Source organism: Varroa destructor, unplaced genomic scaffold (genome assembly GCF_002443255.2).
Source record: "Varroa destructor unplaced genomic scaffold, Vdes_3.0 BEIS01000001.1, whole genome shotgun sequence".
Classification (NCBI taxonomy): Eukaryota; Metazoa; Arthropoda; class Arachnida; order Mesostigmata; family Varroidae; genus Varroa; species Varroa destructor.
This window is the reverse complement of record NW_019211454.1, coordinates 46,400,736-46,416,234: the sequence shown is the minus strand read 5'-3', so window position 1 is coordinate 46,416,234 and position 15,499 is coordinate 46,400,736. Positions and strand designations below refer to the sequence as shown.

The 15,499-nt window shown below is 44.6% G+C and overlaps 1 long non-coding RNA gene across 7 annotated transcripts in view; it reads left to right on the top strand.

Annotated features, from left to right (window-relative positions):
* Positions 1-15,499, top strand: part of LOC111255331 (uncharacterized) — a 98,597-nt gene that overhangs the window by 23,380 nt on the left and 59,718 nt on the right. For all 7 annotated transcript variants that reach the window (XR_015322087.1, XR_015322074.1, XR_015322069.1 and 4 more), the window contains exon 2: positions 7,452-7,489. This is a non-coding gene — a long non-coding RNA (uncharacterized LOC111255331). The remainder of the gene's footprint in view (positions 1-7,451; positions 7,490-15,499) is intronic.

Below are 15,499 nucleotides of genomic sequence, written 5' to 3'. Positions count from 1 at the left end.
GAATTTCGTAAGTTGCTTACACCGAATAGATTACGTTATAACACACGATTATCAAAGGCCATCAATAGGGCAGGAAGAGACTTAACACGAAATCGGAATTTTCTGCACAGGGCTAAAGCTTCTCAGCTCCAGTAGTCCCAATAACTAAATAAGAATATTATTTGTAGCTTTACATGACTCCGTATTCATATAGAAAAATTCGACGAAGAAAACTGATTATAGAGACTTTACCCCTGAGGTGGTGTTTGAAGACAATTTCAGTACTCAACGTCCGCAGAAGTTTTGTATTAAATGCAATTCAATCTGGACGATAACACCTACTTGTGTCTTCACTCATACCTTGAGGAAGTTTTTTAACATCTACGTTGATAATCACACAGCAAAGCAAGCAATTTTGATTACTGTGTAAGACGTTGTTGGTGTTGCTTACTGAGCAAGGCATTTCTCTGCAGTTTGAGTCCTCGTATCTTCAACGCATTACAATAGCTGTACTTCGTTGCAAATCAAATACACATTGTCGTCGTATGTCCTCCCGCTATGCCAAATCACATGGCCAACTCGCTGTCAGTCTGTCCATCGCATATAACTTACGAAGTCAAAGCTCCATATCTACGCGTATCGGTGCTCAGCGGACGCCCTCTAAGCGCTAACTAGCCAATACAAGTGGAAGTACTCAGCAGGCGAGCATATGAGCTTAGCATATTTTATCCCGCAGGCTTAGCCTTCGTCAGCTTTCGATCCGATACTGAGCTGGACGGTTTTTGTCCGCATTGGTCAAGCTTCCTGGGTCTATAATAGTGAGTCAGAGGAGGAACGGTGGTGCAGTATATGGCAATGTGGATGGTTGGTCGTCGGTTACAGAAAATGGACCTGGAGAAACAAGCCGTAAGGGATAAAGACCCCCCATTCGTGCCACCGACGATTGACTATGAAGTCTCTGGGGTCCGGACAGAAAGTACGATTGAGAAGTTAGAGAGGCAAGAGTCCTTCGGACCCTCCTCTTCAAGCTGGCTAGCTGTTTTGTGGCGTTAGCTTCATCTGTGCCCTGTTCTCTATCTCCGGGAACCGCCAGATTTAGGGGTGTCGCGTACTGAACACCGTGTGGTCGATGGTTGGTCATTTGATACCGCACTAGGGACGATGCCGCAAGTAGGTCCGTCAATGTGGCGTGTTCCTCTGAATGGAGGGATTTGTGTAGGCCTAAACCAGGGGTCATCAACATGCTACGAAGTGACGACGACGGCGTCCCGGCCTCTCACCCTAGTGGTCACCTTATTTACAGACATTGCCACTACCCAACGTCAAGCTTCAACTTCGACTAGGTTCTTTTACGCACCGGTTCTCCCTTGCGTCTGTATGCTACTGTGGAGCTTAGGCCTAAAGGGGAGCATTCGAAAAATATACGGCAGAAGATGGGGGGTTAACCGAGCCAAAATGAAAAAGTGCATGCGACGCATATGGCCGAAATGTGTTAGCGGAACACACAGCTCGCTCTGATTAGTTCGCCTCCGGCAACTTCACGCGCATATCAACAATAACCAACTCATCTTTGGCGAATCGAGCCGATCTGTATGAGGTTGGCCTGGACGTGGGCTGACTCTCGACCTTCGCGTCGTTGCACCGCGATAACCTCGACTTCATCTTGCCTTCTTTGTCCTCCGGCCTAGGCTCCAAACGTTCCGTTCCACTTTCCTTCTTGGGTTCTTTTTCTCGGTTGTTCCCGAGAACTCACTCCGAAGTCGGCCTACCTCTTTTTTGCCCTTCGCATGTGTCTCCGATCCCTAAGCGAAATCTTCTCCATTCGCTTCTCGTTTTCAGAACACCCATCAACCGTGTCGGTCCTTGGCCCTGCTGAACCTCCGTGCCAATAGTGGCGACCTGATGGCTTATGGGTTGGGAGAGTTGTAAGGAGAGACTGAGGCCGAGAGGGAATGGTTTTTCGGGTTTTGTGATGGGCCGCCGATGGTTGCCAGGAACAACGAGCACAAACGATGCCGAGTCGTAGCCGCAAAGAAAGAGGTCTCGATGAAATATCGTTCTCCTGATATCAACTCCTTATGATGTTCCATTTTCGGGACATCTGGCTTGGTCATTTTGCCGGAAATGGGGATCCTTTGATGTTCGTTTACATCTTTTTTGTTCAACACCGATATAGAAATAATGATGTTGCGCGGGGTTAGTTTATAATAGTTGTACGTATACAAATACATATTGGCACTAACATGTAGGCCATATAACTCAGGACAGATGGCTGCGCTCAAGTTTCGATTTATCGTATGGTGCTTAATGAAGCACGTTGTAACAAAGTGTGCACGATTTTTGTGCATTATTCATATTATATTTCATAGGAAACAGAGGAAGCGTTAATTAACTATTTATTATCCATCTAACAATGAAACGTATAACTTCACACCATTTTAATACTTGTATGTACAGCAACGCTTCGGATACTGTGAATCTTTATCAGTACACTTGATCATCTATAGTTGAGTCCGGTTTAGTAATTTGGAACAAGATAAATTGAAAAGTAACTGTTCTTTCTGTTGCCATGTGGGCTTCCGTTAAGATTGGCTTTGTGATTTTTTATTTTATCATACATTTATACTAAGCTATCTAATTTGGTATCAACGCTCTTTTCAATTTGGCAGAACAATTTAATTCTGAGATACGACGTCCTGAAAAATGCTAATCTTATGGGATTAAGCAGTATGCACAGGTCAATTGTCTCGGCGACCTGACGACTAAATCACATGAGAAACTTTTTATGTTCAGAATTAAAAAATATATTTATCATGTATGCGTCACTAGGTGGACGCCTAGAACTGATCACGTGTGAAACACGTCTCTTTAGGTATTCTTTTCTGGGATGTCGTTTGAAGTCCGCGGCGGTATACGTGAACTTCTTCATTCGAAATGTTCCGCTTTTCTCTCCTCAGCAGCCAATGAGGCCCAGCATTTACAGCCACACAGCTTAACGCTTATAGCTTCCTTGTGTACAGAATTGTTGATGTTCCATTGGTTGAGGGCACGTCTGGTCCATCCCTGCAGACAACCGCTAGTCCCTCAGTCGCGCAGGCCGTGAGCTCAGGTCGACCTAACCATCGGCAAGACTCGAAATTATGCTGCTTTGGTTTGGTCCCAGAGCTTTGACCTTCTGACATCTACTCCCAGGGTTTCCTCTAATTTCTTCCTTATTTTTTTCTCTCTTACTGTGCATATCACGCATGATGGGTGCGCTTCTACCACTCCGCTCCGCGACCCTGCCGGCGTGCGCCAACCGGATTCCTGCACGTCACTGACTAAGCGACAACGACAGCTGTATTCGCATTTCGTAGCACCCCTGGCGTCAGCTCCAGCACTACCTGCGTCTGCTGCCTGTGCTTCTCTGCTCAGCCTAATGCTCCTTTTCGTTGCATGTTACTGACAGCTCTGTTCTATCGATATCCTTTCGTTTTACCCAACTCAGGATATTCGGATACCACAATCACCACCGAAGGTCCCCTAACATAGAGCTCCCTACTCGAATTCCTTGACAGAGTTTGGCTGTCCGTACGCCTGCTCGTCTCTATGTGCTCTACGTGTATGTGTATGTCTGTGAGATGGTGAAAAAGAGAAACATTGGCATTGACCGTTTGGCCGGGAGCCGCTGGCGACGCCGCTAGTCGGCTAGACGGTTCATGAAATTGAAAATCCAAATCAAACATTGGACCCTTGTTGCAACGGAAACTTCGATGACTGTAGCAACGTTATCGACGGCGGCACGAGCTTCGCCGCCAACTGAATCCGTATTTCCCAGGAGGCTAACGGACAGCAGCAGCTACGGCCAGTGTCAGTCGGTTGGGTCAACGAGGTTCGGTTTGCAGCCGGCTTCTGTCAGGACGAGGACCGGGATCGATCTTGCTAAGACTCCCAATCCGGCAGCGTGCTGGCTGGAGCCCTTTCGATTCAGTAGGCAGAGCATTGACTTGCGTTTCATCACAGGTCGATGGCGCCAAAGAGACGATTGTGTTACTACTGGCATAAAACTGACCTTATTCGAGTGTCCTGTAGGAGCCTTTTCTTCTTGTTTGAACCATCCTTCCTGCGAAAGCTAGACCGGATGTTTATAGCGCAAACGTAGCGAACACTATGTATGTCAACGCACATTTTCCAGAAGATACGTTACTTTATTCTAGCTAGGCAGATTTAAATAATCCCAAAAACCGGATAAAATATTACTGGCTTTAAAAAATCGAAATTTACACAAAATTGAAAAACGACTGTAGCGACTAGTAAATAATGAAAAAGCCCAGGAAAGTAGACATAGCTAGATTGTGGGTTTCCCAAAAATTACAGAGGTCCAACGGTAGATACACCCGCCATTGATCAGAGTGTGCTTTAAGATACTTAGAAAGTTTATATATTTTTTTCTAGTAACGAGGGAAATGCTGTATGGACTTTGAACGCCTGGGTATTGATATTGGCAATGTGGAATCGAATAAAAAGAGATTATCATCACTCTACGACGGAACCTGGACTACTTGGTAGACCATCTTGTATGCGAAACGTTCAGTGCAATGACCTACATGTTTCCTACAGTTGTTTGCTGTTATATAAACGCATTAAATTTCTGCTCTCAAAAATTGAGTATGTAGATATCAAAACGACCCTATTACCTATTATCGGGTAAGATGTACCGGTATGGGTATCATGGTAAGGTCGGCGTGGGTTACCTTTTTCTTTTTACCAAACATTTTCTCTAATTAATATACTGTTAAAAACCTATTCCATTAGATACTTTAAACTTAGAAGTATCACTCAAAGTGATCTGACTGAGACTAGAATCACGTTCTTTTGACGAAAATTCGCTATGAGCGTTAATATTCATAATTGTGAAACGATTTTTCTTGAGGTGCGGGTCTTCAGTTTTCCTCTACCGTATTCGAATTAATATCCGCTACAGCTACGCAAATAGCCAGCTTCGGAAGATCATTTTATCACGTTTTGTGATATGTTATGCTTCAATCCGTTAAGGGAGAGGCTCACTAGTGGCCCACCCATCCCAAGTTTATTGAAGGTACTTTATGAATTTAAATTAATTTCACTACTCTTATTATTATTGTGCATTGTATTTATATCATATTTTTCCCTAGCTATTTTAAGGTTGCAGCTTACACTTAGTTGCATAAAAACGCGATTGGTGCTGATTAAATTTTGTAGTTTTAGCGCGTAAAAACTATACTCAATAATGCGACGAATATAATCACAAATGATTTGGTTTCAAATATGTTAGCTTTGATCAGCTAGAAATATATTGCTTTAATCACAGCCAGCAAGATCGTCGCTGAAAATGATAAAAGCCTCTCCGTCTCTGTATATCGCCCTTACCGCCCTCTTGCATAGAAAACCCGGACAAATCAAACCTTCTACAAGATCCATACGTGCAGTATTGCCTCGATAAATTTCGCCCGTCGTCGCTAAATAATCGAGTTGATGGTAATTACTGCTGGCGGTCTTAAAACCAAGATCTTCCATTCCTTGCAATGAACGCAGGGAGTACATATTGGACACGACACAGTAGCTTACGCGCGATCTACTACTGATCGCCGCAGGCAGGTGCCGTCACTACCGGCGTTGTCAGACACTCGTGGCTGCTGTTGCTAGCCTCTCGCTGGTAGGTTCGTGGCGCTAGTTTTTTTTTCTCTGATCGTAGTTTCTTTTCATCCCTGTACTTGTATCCCTTTCTTCCTCAACCCCTGTGAGCGTATGTTAACTTTCGATTAGGTGTCTGTTTGCCACCCAGACGCTAGGTCGGTGACGGAATCCTGGCGTCGACTATCACCACAGCTCTACAATGATAGTTCTTGTCGTCATGGGCAGGATAAGGACAGATGAAACGAACAAACGGGCAAGCGGAGGCCGATTAGTCTGCATCGAGTCATAGAAAACGCTAAAAGCTACAAGATGACGTGCTGGACATCCAACAGCGGTGGAAGGAGAAGGAGCAGAAAAAATCGTGACTCTCTTGCTTTTCTACCGCTTCCGTCGTACAGGCGTGGGGTTTCGCTAGTTGCGGCTGCAAGCAGTCGGTCACCCAGCCAGTTTGTTCGCCAGATCGTTGCGGAATACAGTATATAGGCGGACGCCAAAGACAACCGGGACAGTTAGCATTATCCACTCATTGCGTGTACGGCGGCAGCCTGTCAGAGCAGCAATTGTAGCGGGAGAAGCAACGGAATTGGTGGCACCATGAGTCAGCACACAGTTTCGTTTCACTCTGATCTGGATGCTCGGAGCTAGTCATATTGCTTAGTGATGCGGACGCGAGAGGAAGCTAACATACGAGGTCGGAGTTAGCAGGCGAAGATTCCCTGATCCACAGCGGCCCATATTGTCCGCCGCATAAGCGTGTAGTCGTGGCCGTATGTTACTCAGCGGGCAGCGGCAGGGTTGCTGGAGCTGAAGCTCAGCCTTCTCAGTAGCAACTCGCACCAGAAACTGACCAAATGGGCAATGCTCTTCTGTTTCCTTAGGTCACGTACCGCGGACCGCACGTCGCGGCTTGGTTCTGTTCGCTATCGCAGCCTGGACAACATTCACAGATGGGGGAAAGCGGAAGAGGCCCTATAGATAGATAGTTCCGAGACATCGACCGTAGTAGTGGTCGTGGGTGGATGTGTTGGTGGTAGCTTGGTAAGCGACATATCGTAAGAAGCGGAGTCTTCTTCGTGTGAGGTTAGAAGCATGATCACGTTGTCGATCACTGCATGGACAAACTGAATAGTGTTAGGTCGGTCATGATGGAGACTGCAAGACCAGAGATTCCCGCATGGCTCTCGACACCAGGTAATCGAAGTTCAGGGCATCAGATATGTATCATGTCAGCGTGGCGAATAGGCGGTTGGCTGCTGCGATAGTTTTTGTCCAGCTTATCATACATGTTAAAAAGAATATAGATACTTCTTTTCGTAGACGACGAAATATTGTATACACGATAACAGGGACTAGCATACAGCGGACTAGCCTAGCGCAGGCGGTGTGAATTATATATTTATACTGACCGAAAGCGTCTATAAGTGGATTAATATCAAGTGTTGATACGAAGATAATCTCTCAGTTTCAGATGAGGATCGAAACTAAAACTGCTCAACGGTGCATCTGTGCTTTATCTATTGAACCAACGAGATAGCTAAGTACGAAAAATGTACGTTACGCGAGTCAGAGATCAAATTCTGGCCAACGGACGAATTTGGTAGAACTGTGATTGTAGGAAGAAATTGATTGCTGCAAATAGAAAGCATCAAACTGATCTGATGAGGAGCTATAATACTGATGCGCGAGCGAATATTCAACCTTTTTGACTCCAACTTTTTGCAAAAGGACACTGTCTTAATCTGTAATGCTCTTAACTGAATAGTCCAATCGGGACTGTTGGAAGCGTAATAGTAATGAGTTCTAACTTTTCATTTCAGGCATTGGGATAATTGCCATTATGATATGCGGCCTTTTGGTACGTATCAAACACTTTAGAATGCTCGGCTGTCCTATCCGAAAGAGTAATAGAGACATTTCCTTGTTTTTTGAATAGATCAGAACTGTGTTAATATACGATAGTTTGAGAAACCCAGGTCTAGCGAACAAGCCGCATATGAAAACACTTTCACTTTTAGCTAGCAAATGGCTTTATGCGTGCTCAAAGCTGTGTCGTTATGAGCAATTTCATTTTGCAACTTCACTGACTTATTAAAAGCTTGCTTTTTTTTTTTTTTTTTTCAATTGAGCGCTAGTTAGTTCAATAGTTTAGTATTTTAACTGTTCGAAATTTGAAGCAGAACAGTGTCGTCTTTATATTGCAGCGGACACGCAGAAGAACTTTCTCCCTATCAACCCATCATGTCTATTCATTTCATAAAAAACACACCCTATTTGCTTATTTTTCCCATAGAGTTTTGACCATTCGCAACTGTTCGTCGAACCGTTTTAGCGAGGCCTTAATCCAGTAATGTTTGACAGTTTTTTTTTTATGAAACTTTTCGAAATGCTTACCCCGTTGGCCATCGTCCAGACAAATTTCTTTTGAGTGACTGCAAAATACTGTATTCCCAATGGACTTAAAAGTGGCAGAGTCTGAAAAGGATAAGATAGACACAACGTGTGGCTTTTCAGATCCTTCGTTGCTCACTGTATTTCCCTTAGACTTCTACAGAACTTCCCAAAATAATTAAAGCAGTCGTTCAATGCTTAAAACCTAGACTTGGCGTTTATAATAGAAGACATCAATCCAAGCAAATAAAACGTTCCGTAAAAGCGTTCTCAAATCTGATTCGCTTACTTTGAAACCTGTGCTCTGCTAATGAGATTTATAGTATTGGCCATGGATGAACTTTTGTGTAAAACTCTAAATGTCAGGGTGTTAGTCAATTTAGTCAGCATGCTAACGAAGGTAACCGCCTAAAACAAAGTCATCCCTATGCTTTTTATGGTAGCAATCAGAACAGACAAAAAAGACGATTAGTATCAAGTGTAACACGGTAATAACACGGGGCTGACGGAAGATAGAAACAAACAGAATTCGATAATCATTTCGCCGTCGGAGCAGAGCACGCTCCGGAAACCTTCTTTTTACAGTTACGATTCCCATATACATCGTCGTTTTGCTTACCGTGGTCGTTCCTTAACCAAAGAGGAAAAAACAATGCCAGCTTCGCAATTTTCCACTTTTCACCAACGCTCCAAGGCTATACAGTATAATAGACCGCCTGAACGGTTGTATCCGACAGTGTGTTACGGAAAAATGACCCAAAGCCACAGGGTTGCCGACTCCGCATTTTTACTGTAGTAGTACAACGAAGTTGTTACGATGAAGAAGCACTTCTTTAGTCCGTCCTTCTCTAGTTTCTTCTCCACCGTCTCAACTCGCTACCGCTTGATGACTACTGGTCAGATCCACCGTGGAAGCGAGTGACAGTGACAATTTCTCATTCCCAATTTCCCGGGCGTTTCACAATGGTACATTGTATTCCTTTATGTCTTCCGCTGCTTCGCAGCAGTGTGTGACCGTGCGATACCCATGCAACCCAATTCTTTTCGCTAGGCCTCTTGACAAGTACGGGGCAGAAAGCATGTCTGGTATGGACGCAGCATGGTGGTCAACGCGCACGTCGCTAAGTCGAATAGTCGTGATGGCTCCACCCAGGAGACCACTTGGGTTAGGAGGAGTGATATGAAGAACTCAATAGCGGCACAACTGGTACACCGAGTACTTCTTGTCGCCGTACGCCGGGGCCATTGCCCTCAAACCCGCTAGTCATCATCCGATTCGGTCACCTGCCACTTGAAGAAATTATTCCCAGTGCTCGTCGTCCTTTTCGTTCTGTTTATTCGTTTTCCGTCGAAGTAGACACGAGAACTCATCGTTCTTGCTTTCGCTATGCCTTCCGTGACTCTCTTTATGCGCTGGTTCGACAAAGGCTATTATGCGGATCTGCTCGCATTTTACTTTGCTGCATCTGAAATTACGTTTCCGTTGATGTTTGTAAAAATAAAAATTCAGTTTACAACGTCAACATTACGCCAGCTTTGCATATGAAATGGGCTCTTTTAGCTCACTCACAACAGCTGAAAAAATTACAGCAACGGGCGGGAGTGTTTCGAAAATTATGATAATTGGTAGTGCTAGTTTCCGTTCAAGGCTAAGTAGACTGGACGCGACTAGGCAAACTGAGACGGAAGTAAAGCACCTGGTGCACGGTTATAGTGAACTTACAGTTTTGACGTGACTAACTTACATATTTGGATTTGCACAGAATATTTGGTATTGACATAGTCAACCTTAGCCTCAAAAGCGTGAAGTAACTAAAAATAATGGATAGATAGAGGCTGATTTGTGAGCAACTTTTACATGACTCGTTACTACATCCTTTATGCGTGTTGTTGTTAGTGACAAAATGAAAAAAAAAAAAAAAAAAAAAAAGTGTTAACTTGATAGTTAACTGCTCCTAAAAATAATTTCAAATAAAGATATTATTTCTTCCAGCAGCCGAGTGGTAAAGGTAGAACCACCTGGAACCCACTAGCAGAGTCCCCGGTCCCAATAAGTTTGGTACTGATACTAATTTTTTTTACGGATTCGTGTACTTTTGCTGCTTTCTCATTTTATTCCGTGTTCCTATCGTTCTATATGATGGCAGGCAGTCCGACCAAGTCTGTCTCTACTGGCATTGATAGCTTGCGTCTCTGCTCTTATGGTCATGGAGAGTTAGCTGTAGAGTGGGAGGTTTTTGTTTTGTATGAACTTTGTGCTTCGGACAGTGTGGCAAGAACAGGCAAGAGGATTTTTTTGGAGACAAACATGGAACCTAACCCAAGGCGGAAGGAAGCCAAAAGGTGTACAACTCGGCCAGAAGAACCTGTTCACTGGTAAGGCCTAGTTATTGACACTTTTTACGTACCGCCAATATCGACCGCCGCCACTCGTTCCACAATCGCCGTTGTGCCCTTCTGGAGCTATAAATACGTGTTCCTGTGGTCAGTACACCCTCGCTTGACTCACTTTTCCCTTCGTGTCATCATTAACGTCCGCTAGTCTTGCCCTTCGGCTATCTCCTTTCTCCTGTTGTTTTTGCAACAACTCTTGTTTACCCCCTTTCTATTCAAGAGAAGTAACTTCTTCCTCTGCCTTTTGAGCACTTCGTGATCCAGAAATGGGCACCGCAGGAGTTGTGAAGTTTTAGAGTGACTTTGCAGTGAGGACGATGACCGATGGGAAGGGAAGAGACTATGCTGGTGGACGGGATGATGTTGTTCTTTTTCATAGCTCGTCTAGTAGCGCCACCGCTTTGCGTGGCTATTATCTATGAGTGTGTATGTGTGTGCACGTAGAGGAAAAGTGCTGTCACTTCGCAGAAGTCCATGAACAGTAGTGGTAGCCCGTTTTATATCTACTAGTAGAGGGACGGTTACAATCGCTGCAGCGATCGGAATAACAACAATGACAACAGTCGGGCCACCAATTGTCTGCAAGTAATGGTCTAGGGACAAAGTCAAGTGACGTTTTTAACTGATAAAGTAAATTCAGTTATAATCTGTCGTCTCGTCCGTTTGGAGATATCTTTACGATATTACAAATGTCGCTTCTGCTTTGATTGGCGTTTTCTTCACTCTCAACATAGCGGTCACAAACGTTCGCGCACAGTGGATGCAGACAAAAAGAAGATATAGAACATGAACTTGTTCGCTGATTTTTAATAATCAAGAACTTGGTGTGAATAAGACGAAATACCAGTACAGAACCAGCAATAATACGCCCATATTAGTGGCCTTCGTTGTGCCACACGCTGGAAGCACGTTTGATAAATATTTCCGCTGAGAAGATTAACACGCTTAGAGGTTGATTGTTCACGCATTCGCGTGTGTACATTATAAAGAACTTGATGAGTCCAATGGATTCCAATACTTTTAAAATATGTATTTTCTATATTACTGTGAAAATGCGCCAAGACAAAGTGTCTCGGTATTTCAACCTCTTGCCAATGTCCGATCAGAGACACTCAACGATAAACTGCACCTTAAAAGGACGTCTCACGATCGTTCTTCTCAGCGTCAGAAGCGCAAGAAAGGCAGTTCTTTGCAGCGTGTTCGAGTCAGCAGCAGCCGCAGTGGACTAAAGCTTTAGAGTCAGAATGTATGGCGTCGGGTGGAAGTCTCTAGCTGGTCGGTCTCGCGTCGTCGCTCAAAGGAATTTTAATTTCTCCCCTTTGCTCTCGGCGTTCGCTTGTCATGAAAAAGAGAGGAGGCAAAGGGGCTTCGTGTCCTGAATGAGAAAGGAGAGGACAAGCACGGTCTTGCCCATGTCCGGAGAGACAGGATCCCCGCCAGGCGGACTAACGGGCACCCGAGACCAGGAACAAGGTAAAATGTAGGGAAATGTCCGGTAGTTGCAGTGGCTTGCCGTTAGAAGGACGGCATCGTGGAAGCTGGCACTCGAGAGCGCCTGGCAAACGCACTTTGGCCGCATCGTATATAAGAGGAAAAAGGGGCAAAACGAAGACGGTGGAACGAAGCATGACGAGAGGAAACGAAAAAACGGAAGAGCGCACGCGGACTTGAACGAATACGGGACTTAAGACGAGCGAGTGAGTATGGCGGGACAAAATTGGAACGACGGCCTCGAATGCCAAGCCGAGGGAACCGGTTGGGTTTCACAGGACTTCTTCAAGATGGCTCCTTTTTCGCTTGTTCTTTTTCTCTCTTGAGAGCTGATATTCAACAACGATATTAACTTGCTTAGCCATCCCCGCCACTCACCTTACTACCAGGTGGCAGATAGCAGGGCATACGCTCCGTCACCCTTTGGAACACATACGCGAACATTCTCATCTGCATAATCTGGACACATATAGGTATGTTCAGATACGTAAAAACTAAAAGGGGCATTACTGATATGGCACTGGGTATCGTTCTCAAAGTGCGGTGCTGCTGGTGAGCGTCATTCAGATCGGGGAGCTGGTATATCACTCCAGTGGGTCGTCAAAATCCTCCAATTTTTCAGCAAAAGAAAAGGATTGGGCAGCCACCAGACGCGAGCCCCCCTCCCCTATTAAGCAGCAAACTGGTTGGCAGTCCGTCCGACTTTGTCTAGCAAATGCTGTCGCCGTTTTTCCTTTTGCGAACCCCCAAAATACCCTCTTTTCAAAAACTAGTAAGCTAGTGGTTCGCACTCGTTTTGCTTTGGTGAAGCGTTTCCGACGGAACTATAAACAAGACGAGCCCCTGAGGTGTTTCGCGCTCTGTTCTCATAGATCGCCGCTGTCGACTTACGAAGTGAAAAGAACAGCTATGCCATCACTCGTTTAAATGCAGGGAGACAGGGGGCTGCTCTGCTCCCTTGCACATCGCGTATAGGGGCCCCGAGAATGTGATGCAAGGTTTTCACATGACGATCTAGGGCGGCACGCAGGGTCTCCACACTTAATGGAATATACCAAGATGCAATCCCTCGCTTTTTTCCAATGTCTCATCAATCGATAGATATATGCCAATAAAGTGCAGGGACTTACTGCTTTGGTTCTCTGTTATCAACAGGGCCGCCGCTTAAGTGCCGCAACGATGTGTAAATTTAGCTATTCACACCACATCAACTTCGATCGAAAAGCACACATTTGCCTCATACTCTATCATTGTTTGAATCCCTAATACGGATACGCAGTTAATGTACAAACTTCATTATGCCTGCATATAAATATGCTTTTAACGTACATTTTCGCTATTTTACTGCTCTTTGTGTGTAATTCGTGTGAAACAAATTGATTAATTTATGAAGGTTCTGATGCCGTTGTAAAAATAGAAACGTGCCGGGCATGTTTTGCAGGTCTACTCATAGACGCAAAAACATAGTAGGGTGTGTACAGCAAAATAACTAAGGTATTATAATCAGGAAGTTCGCAAAAAGTTTAACAAGCCTTTTGATTGGGGATATCTTATTTAAATGGCGGAAACTAATACAAGAAGTGAAAAATTTTCTTTAGATTTTGTACCAAAAAATGTGTATTTGTTTTTTTGATTAACACGGACATCAGTAATTATATGTATATTTAATAGGTGCTTAGATACACATGTTCGATAAAATCATAACATGTGTATGAATCAGTAGAACAGGTATTTGAATGCGCACAGAAACTAATGATGATCGCCATATATATATATATATATATATATATATATATTAAATTGGAATTTGTAGCGGACGAGTTGAACTCTGCCTCTGTCAAATCATCGTACTACTTTCAACGTAGACAGGAACACGTCCATACGATTGCCGTTTGCGATCGAATGGTTCCTGTCTGATCGCTTGCCTCTCGCGGGCCATTGCACTTTCTGACGATCTACACCCTCTTCGCGCCCGTTGGGGACGCGGAAAGCAGACGACAATTACTGCATTACGAACCGATCGTACTCTGTTTGGCAGCTGGTAGGAAAGCTTTCCTGGCTTCACCTTAGCCCTTCCCTAAGCCCGCCTGCCTACCCATCCGTTGAGCAGCTTTTTCCCCAAAACCTGCTTCGAGTCATTGGTGATAATTGCGCCTCAATCGTCCAAATATAAAGACTACTCATGCCCTTTGCAGACATTACTGCAACAATCTAGTGTCGCGCAGCATATGGCCGCAAATAACGGCGTGATGGCATCTCCATGCCCCAGTCTGCATTCTCGACAAACGATGCACATTCTCTAATGAACGAATCAACGCAACCTCTTGTTTAACATCCGTCGCTTCTCCCACCTATACTGCTACCATCCTACAAATACCGGCTACGTAAAAACTAATTGTGTATGTATGATAGCCGACATAACACACATAACCCAGATGCTGTTCCAAATAGTTGGTCGTTATCTACGAAACCGATGGCGCTGTTATGCATCTGCCTCGTTTGTGTCCACCCGCAAATGCCCTGCTTAACAACTGCACGACATCGAACAAAGATTATAAGGTGGACAAACGTTTTGAAAGGCTGGAACAATCTGACCTGGTCCCCAGAACTTTGCAAAAGTGTTGCGTCGTGGTAGCAGTTATAGTAGACACATTGTTTTGTATCAGAGGGCATTATCGTTTGCCCAGATTTATTGCCGAGCGCTTCGTTCAGGGCGACCTATAAACAATGGCTACGCAGGTGTGTAATTTTGGGCTGGGCGGTGCACGTAATGTACTGCACAGTGCTGTCATACAATGAATGGGTGATCTAAAGACGGACTTCAAGCAACTGTCAATGGCGAACGATATAAGATTCTGGTACCTACTAACAGAAGGAAGACCAAGTCTTAATAAGTGTTCTGTTCTGGCTCGTTTTGACCTCCGGCTGTATGCAACTCGACAGCTCGTGATCGTCTGAATAAGACGACGTTGCATCATTGGTAGCAACCAATATGACAACGCAAAACGTCTGCGCTCCGCGTTGGATTCGACAGCCAAAGCTTCCAGTGCATACTCAACTAGCTAAGTAGCTTGCATCTTTGTAGTCCTACGTAGCTTTGCTTAATGACCACCGGTATGCAAATGCAGTCGTAGATGGAGAGAATGCAGCGCCTGTCTATAATGTCAAGGACGGACGAAGACGTTGGTGTTTGAAGCCTTGCCAGTACTATGTTAAAGTCGCATAGAGTAGATGGGATGCCATTAGCTCATCAGTGGCCCAACCAGCCCCGCCAAACCGGCAAATCGACGGCAACGACAGACGACGACTGATTTGCAAGAAAACGAGACCTTGACGCTTCGTCGGTCAGCTACCAGAGAACAGGGGAAAGAATTGTTATATGGACGGAACATTGGGTCTTCATGATATCCCCTCAAAATGACGAACTGCGTATGTTAAAATCGTTTTAGACATTATAGAGTTCGACGTATTTCAGTTGTATCGCTACAGGCTCGGTTCTTAGTTCAACCAGTACTATTACCAAGTTATAATCTGAGTTGAGTTGATATTTAAAAATAATAGTGTACATATTGATAGTCGCTTTTACTGCTTC